Source organism: Colobus angolensis, unplaced genomic scaffold (assembly GCF_000951035.1).
Source record: "Colobus angolensis palliatus isolate OR3802 unplaced genomic scaffold, Cang.pa_1.0 Scaffold92, whole genome shotgun sequence".
Classification (NCBI taxonomy): Eukaryota; Metazoa; Chordata; class Mammalia; order Primates; family Cercopithecidae; genus Colobus; species Colobus angolensis.
Window position 1 is genome coordinate 3775069 of NW_012123154.1, and position 9218 is coordinate 3784286.

Consider the following 9218-nt stretch of genomic DNA (forward strand, 5'->3'; position numbering starts at 1 on the left):
ATGACCACACCCCATATACAAGGCATTACATTAACTGCTGAGAAAGACCTGTGCCTTGTTCAAGAGGAGCAAAATTACACTGATCTGAAACACAGTCCACCAAAAACAAAGTCGGCTTCAAATCACAATCATTCTCCAAATTAATATGGTAGGTGTTTTCCAGGCAGACTGCAAAACTTTTGAGGGAGAGGTTTCAATCTTCAGTTTTTGAAACCCTGTGATATGGTTAGGCTTTATGTCCTCACCCAAATCTCATCTTGAATTGTAATCCCCATAATCCCCACATGTCAAGGAAGACATCGGGTGGAGGTAATTGAATCATGGGGACGGTTTCCCCCATGCTGTTCTCATGATAGTGAGTTCTCGTGAGATCTGATGGTTTTATAAGGTGTTCTTCTCCTTTGCTTAGCACTTCTCCTCGCTGCCGCCTGCGAAGAAGGTGCCTTGCTTCCCCTTCATCTTTTGCCATGATTGCAAGTTTCCTGAGACCTCCCCAGCCATGCTGAACTGTGAATCAATTAAACCTGTTTTCTTTATAAATTACCCAGTCTCGGGCAGTTCTTTATAGCAGTATGAAAATGAACCAATACACCCTCCTATGTTAAATGCCAAGCACAGTACTTTACACACTCAGCAATAGGCATTTCACATGTGTGAATGCAGCTAACATTCTTCAAACTTCTTTATAAAGAAAGGGCTTAATCTCAATATTAAAGAATATTTTTCAGATAATTTCAAAATTGCGATTAATTATAGGGTTGGATTTAGAGTTTAGTGAGTTGAAGAGAGTTTTCCAGTCATTGCCAATCAATTTTATGTTTAAATGGTGACATCTTTGCTCACTGTGCCTATATTATCTATTACTTTACACTATTTAATGCTTTACATACATGAAGAGGAGGTGATTTTTACAAAATTATAATTAGTTGATCGGTTTTTTATGGGTACCTTCTTCCATATAAGATTGGAAGAAAAACATACCATAAAATGGCAAAATAAATGATAAAATAAGGAGGGAAAACATAAATTAGAAAAGGAGGTACAGACTAGGGGGACATATCTGGCTGAGCTATCTGAAGGTCAAACTGTAAAAGGAGGCATAGTCAATTTCACAATTACTATAATCCACAAAAATAAATTTGACTAGATTTTCAGGAAAAGAAAAAGACTATCTCAGGATGCTATAGTCTGAATGTTTGTGTTCCCCAAAAATATATACGTTAAAATATACATATATTTTTTAGATGGACTCTCACACTGTAGCCCAGACTGGAATGTAATGGCGTGATCTTGGCTCACTGCAACCTCCGCCTCCCAGGTTCACGTGATTCTCCTGCCTCAGTCTCCCGAGTAGCTGGGACTACAGGCATGCACCACCACGCCCAGCTAATTTTTGTAGTTTTAGTAGAGACAGGGTTTCACCACGTTGGCCAGGCTGATCTTGAACTCCTGACCTCAAGTGATCCACCCACCTCAGCCTCCCAAAGTGCTGGGATTACAGGCATGAGCCACTGTGCCCGGCTTATATGTTGAAATCTTGACCTCCAAGGTGAGGAGTATTAGGAGGTAGGACTTCTGGGAGGTGATCAGGTCACAAGGGTAGAGTCCTCATTAAAGGGATTCATGCCCTTATGAAAGAGGCCCCAGGCCGGGTGAGGTGGCTCACACCTGTAATCCCAGCACTTTGGGAGGCCGAAGCTGGTGGATCATGAGGTCAGGAGATCAAGACCATCCTGGCTAACATGGTGAAATCCCATCTCTACTAAAAATACAAAAAATTAGCTGGGCGTGATGGTAGGCACCTGTAGTACCAGCTACTCAGGAGGCTAAGGCAGGAGAATGGCCTGAACCTGAGAGGCGCAGCTTGCAGTGAGCCGAGATCGTGCCACTGCACTCCAGCCTGGGTGACAGAGTGAGACTCTGTCTCAAAAAAATTAAAATTAAAATTAAAAAAATTAAAAAGAGGCCTGAAAGAGACCTCTTTCCCCTTCCACCATCTGAGGACACAGACAGAAGGCTCTATCTATGAACCAGGCCCTCACCAGATACTGAATTTGCCAACATCTTGCTCTTCCCAGTCTCCAGAATTGTAAGAAATAAATTTATGTTGTTAATAAGCTACCGAGTTGATGGCACTTTGCAAGAGATAGCACAAACAGACTAAGACAAAAGATTTGAGAAGGGATCTAGATGTCACATAAGTTAGGTTTCTTGCCCCTCAACTTCGTTTGCATACCAAACTGTCTTCTTTGTTTTGATGTCTGTGTCCCCTGGGAAGCGAGTTTTGAGTGTGCGGCTACTTACCTCCCAATCTAGCTTATGTTGGGTACCATCAGTTAGGTTCTAGTATTGCTAGGAGCTGGCCTGGCATTCATAGCTAGGCCTTGTTGTTCTCCAGTTAAACATAACAATTTTACAGAACACCAATTTCAATTAAAGCCACTCTGTAACCGTAATAGATCAAGACAAAAACAAGAACACACCAAAGTTATGTCTCAATACCGACAAAACAGGAAAAATTTCAAACTTCCAAAATAACTGAACATATTTCTATCATAACTAATATATATAACTACAGCTTCTTTAGCAATTACAGCTTTATCCTTGGTTCTGATGGTTATGATGGGGTCTTCTCAATCTAAACTCCTGCTTCTTCCAGGGCAAACACCTGCTCTCTCCATGTTTTCTCATAATAATATAATTGCTGTGCATAGTTCTCTAAGGAATACTAGGGACAGTTTGAAATTTCAGTGGCCACTTTAGAGAGTTTTTAACACAAAAAGGTTTAAGTTGAAATTAGTTTAGAACAAAAAGCAAAAAAATTATCATGAAGAGTTTACTTCATTTAACAGAAGGGACATATTCTTCTCTGTGTTTTGTTGTTGTTTGTTTTTGTTTTTTGTTTTTTTTTACTTTGGGGATTGGTAAATTCTGGCTTTTAAGTTGTAGGTGTTGATAAAATTGTCACAAGCCCAAGCTATATCTAAGTCAGTTATAATGCCACTATCTTTTCTATTTATATCAGACTGTTTTTCTACATCTAAACTTTCTCAACTCTTAGAGGAAAGATATTATATATTAACTTTCTATCCTGTAACCTTGCTATAATTTCTTATTAGTTTCAGGAGTTCTTTTTGTTGTTGATTCTTTGGAATTTTCTACAAAGACAATCATGTCATAGAATTACTTTTTACAGCAATAATTTCATATTTTTATAAAGCTGACGCCCTCTCATTGGTTTTCTGTTTCTTCTTGTTGCTATTACAGTGGGCTCAAGTGTTGTGGATATCTGCATAAAACATCATGTGATGCCAGTCATCTCCAAGTGAGCAGTTCCTTTCTCTAGCAAATGGCATATGACAGTAAAAAGTGGTCTCTTGCAGTTCCTTGTGTATTTTGTACTGTGTTTAGTGCAATACTTTAACCTTGAATAACACCATACAACCCATATGAAGTACCTCTAGTGATATCAACTGGAAGCGCTCTCATGAAGCAGAGAATATAATAATAAAAGTAGAATTACTTCATATGTCTCATAGATTGAGGTCTGCAGCTGTGGTTGACTGTTGTTTCAAGATAAATAAATCCAGCCTAAGGACTATAATTTTTTTAAGGAAGGAATTCGTAAAGCCATCACTGGGAATACACCAGCAAAAAATGCAGTGAAACTCTTGAACTCTTTTTAAAATAGCTTTTTATCTCATTTTGAAAATGCAGCTTTTATTTGAGTGCAAAATTACTATAAGAAAGGCATATATTCATCTATAGACTAATATGATTTGAGGAAAAATGAAGTCATTATATGACAACTTAAAGCAAAAGGAAGGTAAAGGATCAAAAGCTGGGGAATTTAATGCCAGAAAAGGATGGTTTGATCTATTTTAGAAAGAAGTTTGGCTTTTTAAAGTCAATATAGCAAGAGAAGTAGCTTCTACTGACCAAGAAGCAGCAGACAAGTTTCCAGATGTCAATAAGAAAATCATTAAAGGGAAAGGAGATCTTACTGAACAAGGTTTTAATGCAGATGAAAGTGCTCTATTCTAGAAAAAAGAAATACCATGAAGAACATTTATTAGTAAGAAAGAGAACTGAGCATGAGGATTTAAGGCAGGAAGGGACAGGCTAACTCTGATTTGTGCAAATGCAGTTGGGCCTTTATTTATAAATGCCTTTATTTATAAAGCTACTAACCCCCATGCCTTCAAGGGAAAAGATAATTACCAGCTGCCTGTCTTTTTTTGTACAACCAGAAGGTCTCAATAACGAGAACCCTTTCTTTGAATTGGTTTCATCAACGACTTCTGCCTGAAGTCCAGAAGTACCCTGTCAGTAAGGAAATGCCTTTTAAAGTTCTTTTCATATTGGACAATACTCTTGGCCACCGACAACTCCATAAGTTCAACATCAAAGGCATCAAAGTGGTCTACTTGCCCTTAAACACATCTCTAATTCAGCTTCTAGATTAGGGGATGATAAGGACCTTTAAGTCTCATTACAAATGGCACTCCATGAAAAGAATTGTCAACACCATGAAAAAGAATCCTGATAGAACATTATGAAAGTCTGGAAGGATTACATCATTGAAGAGGCCACAATTGTTATAGAAGAAACCATGAGTCTTTAAGCCTGAAACAATAAATTTCTGCTGAAGAAAACTGTGTCCAGATGTTGTGCATGACTTCACAGGATTTATGACAGAGCCAATCAAGAAAATCATGAAAGGGATTTTGGATATGACCAAAAGGGGTGAGTGTGCTGGTGAAGAGAAATTCAAGAGCTAATAAACACCAGAGCAGAGGAACTAACAGAAAATGACTTGATGGAGATGAGTGTTTCTGAACCAGTGCCAGATCATGAGGAAGAAAACATAGAGGAAGCAGTGCCAGAAAATAAATTGACATTAGACAGTCTGGCAGAAGGATTCTGATTATTCAAGATTGCTTCTAACTTTTTATAACATGAGCCCTTCTATGATACAGGTGGTGAGACTAAAGCAAACTATGAAAGGAAGATTGGTACTATACAGAAACATTTTTAGATAAATGAAAAAGCAAAAAAAGACAGGAATTACAATGAATTTCTGGAAATTTTCACCAAGTATGCCTGTTTTTCCTGCCTTTCCTTCCCCCTTCTCAACTTGTTCTGCTTTTGCCATCCCTGAGACAGCAAGATCAACCCTTCCTCTTCCTCCTTCTCTTCAGCCTACTTGATGTGAAAATGACAAGGATGAAGACCTTTAAGATGATCCATTTCCACTTAATGAATAGCAAATACATTTTCTCTTCTTTATGATTTTCTTAATAAGATTTTCTTTTCTCTAGCTTACTTTACTGTAAGAATACAGTATATAACACATATGACATATGGAATGTATATTAATTAACTATATTATTGGTAAGGTAAACAGTAGGCTATTACTAGTTAAGTTTGTAGAGAGTCAAAAGTTATATGCAGATTTTTGACTGCATGGGAGGCGGTGGGGTCAGTGTCACTAATCCCCACATTATTCGAGGGTCAACTGTACTTTCCATCTTGATTCAACCCTATTTCAAGCTGCTATGACTGACAATGCAATGAACTCATATGATACCTCAGGCTTTCATATTAATAACTCTGAGTGTTATTTCTATGATATCCACCTGAGCAGTTTAGTTTCTTCATGATCTGAAACTTAGAATTATGATTTTTCTGAAGAAGACACTGGAGAAAAACTACCCTTGAAACTTCATGAAAAGGAAACGACCAAGTACTGTTAGCAACTAATACAGCACTGAAGCTCCAAGGCGTTGATCATTAAGTTACCAACTTAAAGATATACATCACTTACTCCTGACTACTGGACACCCTAACAGATCTTAAACTGAGGACTCCTAGGAATTCCATGTATAGGTAGACAGCCCCCATCCAAAACTTTGTAAGAAGCTGCTGAGTGCAAAAGTAGATAGCCTCTATGCAGGGCAATAGAATAACATTAAATTTCTGCTTCTGTGGCACCCTTTTTTTAAAAAAAAAAAAAATCCTTTGCTCTGTCACTAATGTTGCCTATTATACTTTGACATCCTCTATTAACTATTTAATAACTAAAAATTTTCTCAATTTCTCTCTTATCTTTGTCATTTTACTTTAAACTTCTTCTAATCTTCTTCCACTTAAACCCAAAACTCTGTGGCATGTTTTTTAAATTGATAGATCTGCTCTAAATTTGACTTATTACTAACCAAATTTATTAACTATTAATTAATGATTAAACACCTGCTCTTGGATGACACAGCATAAGGATAGATTATATATCTTTTTTACAGGTCCCTTATGATACTTAAGCTTCTTTGACATCATTTCATCCCAATTTTCAGTTTTATAATAATTGGAACTAGGCCTCATGTAAACTAAAGTCTCTTATTGAAGTCACTACAATCTTGTCACAAATGCCCACTTATCAGAAATGAAAACTAATCCCCACTTATACCAGTTTGGTATACCCTGACCTAGCCTACATATTCATTCGAATTGTTAGGCACTTTCAAATATTTAAAACTAGCCACAAATGCTATATATAATTAGTCTTTCCTAACACCCTAACATGCCTCAAGTTTCCCTATGCTCTGCATTCATCCTTGCAATAAGCAGAAACTCCAGCTGAACTGTCAATGTGTTCTTGGTGATCTTCGGTTGGAGGGCATTGATACTAGGTCAATAAAATACAGTTCCTGATTTAAGACATCTACAATCCAGTTGTATAATAGGAAAAACCAACTAACTGATCTCTCCTACTACACATTCAATGTCGAGAACACATCTGTAACCAAAATGTGTGGAGTCCCCACACCAAGCAATTCTCTGACAACAGCTAGGTGTCCCGCAATTTAACTCAATTCTGACAATGCCTGTCTGGAGACAGTGTCAGATCCCACAGGGTAAGGGCTCAGTTTCAAATGCTGCCCCATTTCAAATGCTGCTATGGTTTGAATGTCTGACCCCAAAGTTCATGTGTTGGCAACTTGATTCCCATGGTGGCAGTGTTGGGAGGTGGGGCCTAAGGAGAGGAGATAATTAGGTTATGAGGTTCTGCCCTCATGAATGAATTAATGCTATTGTCACAGGAGTAGGCTCCTTATAAAAGGATGAGTTCAGTTCCCTTTTATCTTTCTCTTTTGCCCTCTCTTTGTCCTTCCACCTTCTGCCATGAAATGACAGAGGACAAAACCCATACCAGGGCCTCTTGGACTTTCTAGCCTCCAGAACTGTGAGAAATAAATTTATATTAATTATCAGTTTTCCAGTTCGTGGTATTCTGTTATAGTAGCACAAAACAGACTAAGACAGATGCCAGTCACAAGGTCCAGGTTGTAACCTTTGTTTCTAACCAGCTATAAACTGGGGTTCCCACAAACTGCTCCTCGAGTTACACAGTTTGCTAGCGTCTAGCATGCTCCACCATACCAGAGAAACATTTTACTTACATTGATCAGTTTATTATAAAGGATATTACAAATGCTACAGATGAACATCCAGATGGAAGAGACGTATAGTGCGAGGTACGAGGGAAGGGTCACGGAGCTTTCTGGCCTCTCCAGGAATGACACCCTCCACATGTTCAGCAATCTGGAAGCTTTTCATACTTCATACTTCTGATCATGGCTTGGTCTTTCAGGTAACCAGTCCTCACCCAGTAGCCCATTAAGAGTCACCTCATTAGAACAAAAGATGTTCCTATCATCCATAATGTACAAAGGGATTTGGAAGTTCTTTGTGAGGAACCAAGGTCAAAGATCAAATACAAGGACAAATAATACATCCAGCACTCTTCTTGCTCAGAAAATTTGAAGACTCTGAGGAGCTTTGTGCCAGAATCCAGAGGCAGAGTCAAAATGTATATTTCTCATTATATCATAATATCATACCAGTGTGGCAACAGACAACTATTTGTCAACATTTGTTATATTAAATGGTAGGTAATTAATATATTAAAAAGCAGCATCACTATAGAGAAGAAATCAGTTTGTTCTGTTGCTGGAGAAGGCCCTATGATAGTTTCATAAATGAGAAGATATTTGAAGTGGACTTTGAAGGATGAAGATAAGCAACAGAATGAAGGATAACGCTAATAAAGAGGAAGGAACATAATAGACGGGAATGACATGAGCAGTGATATCATGGTATGAAAGTTGATGGGTTTTTCAGTGATACAAAATAGTCAGGTGCAACTTGGCCTGGAAAAGAAAATAGTGGAATTTGGACTGTAGTGTATATATGGTAGGGGGCCATTGAAGACCTGTAAGTGCGGCAGTATACAATCAGATTGCACTTTGGAAGATACCCTGGTGAGAACGTGAGGGACTAGAGTAGCCTAAGGGAGAGACTGATGGCAACTGCAAAACTATTGCAGGTATCCAGAAGAGAAATCATGGCTTAATATCAGGCAGGAAGTGGTAAGAGAACTGAGTGGACAGATTCAAGATGAACCATTTTTGAATTACAGTCAGTACACATTACTGAACTCAGTGACCAACAGGATACACAGATTGAAGGTACAGAGAAGACCTTCAGAATGACTCTAGCATGAAGTGTGGGGAAGTGTTTGGGGATTCTGAAGGAGATGACGATTCAAAGAGGAGAACAGTACATCCAAATTTGGATTGCTGTACATGTGGAGCATTCTGTTAGGAGTATCGACACCTCTGTAAACACGGACTTGAAGTTTAGAAGTGAAGTCTAATCTGGAGAAAGAGATGTGGAGGGTAGCATGAAGATGAGGCTGCTCATTAAGAGATAGTAGATGATTCTGGAGAATTCCATCAGTTAAGGGGCCAGCAGATGAAACAATGTTTACAGAGGTGAGATAAGAACAAGGATATAAAAAGAACACAGTACAATGGCTAATGCCTATAATCCCAGCACCTTGGGAAGCTGAGGTGAGTGGATCACCTGAGGTCAGGAGTTTGAGACCAGCCTGACCAACATGATGAAACTCGTTCTCTAATAAAAATGCCAAAAAAATTAGCCAGGCGTGGTGGTGGGCACCTGTAATCCCAGCTTTGGGAGGCTGAGGCAGGAGGAAGAGGTTGCAGTGAGCCAAGATTCTGCCACTGCACTCCAGCCTGGGCAACAAGAGTGAAACTCCATCTGAAAAAGAAAGAAAGAAAGAAAGAAAGAAAGAAAGAAAGAAAGAAAGAAAGAAAGAAAGAAAGAAAGAAAGAAAGAAAGAAAGAAAGAAAGAA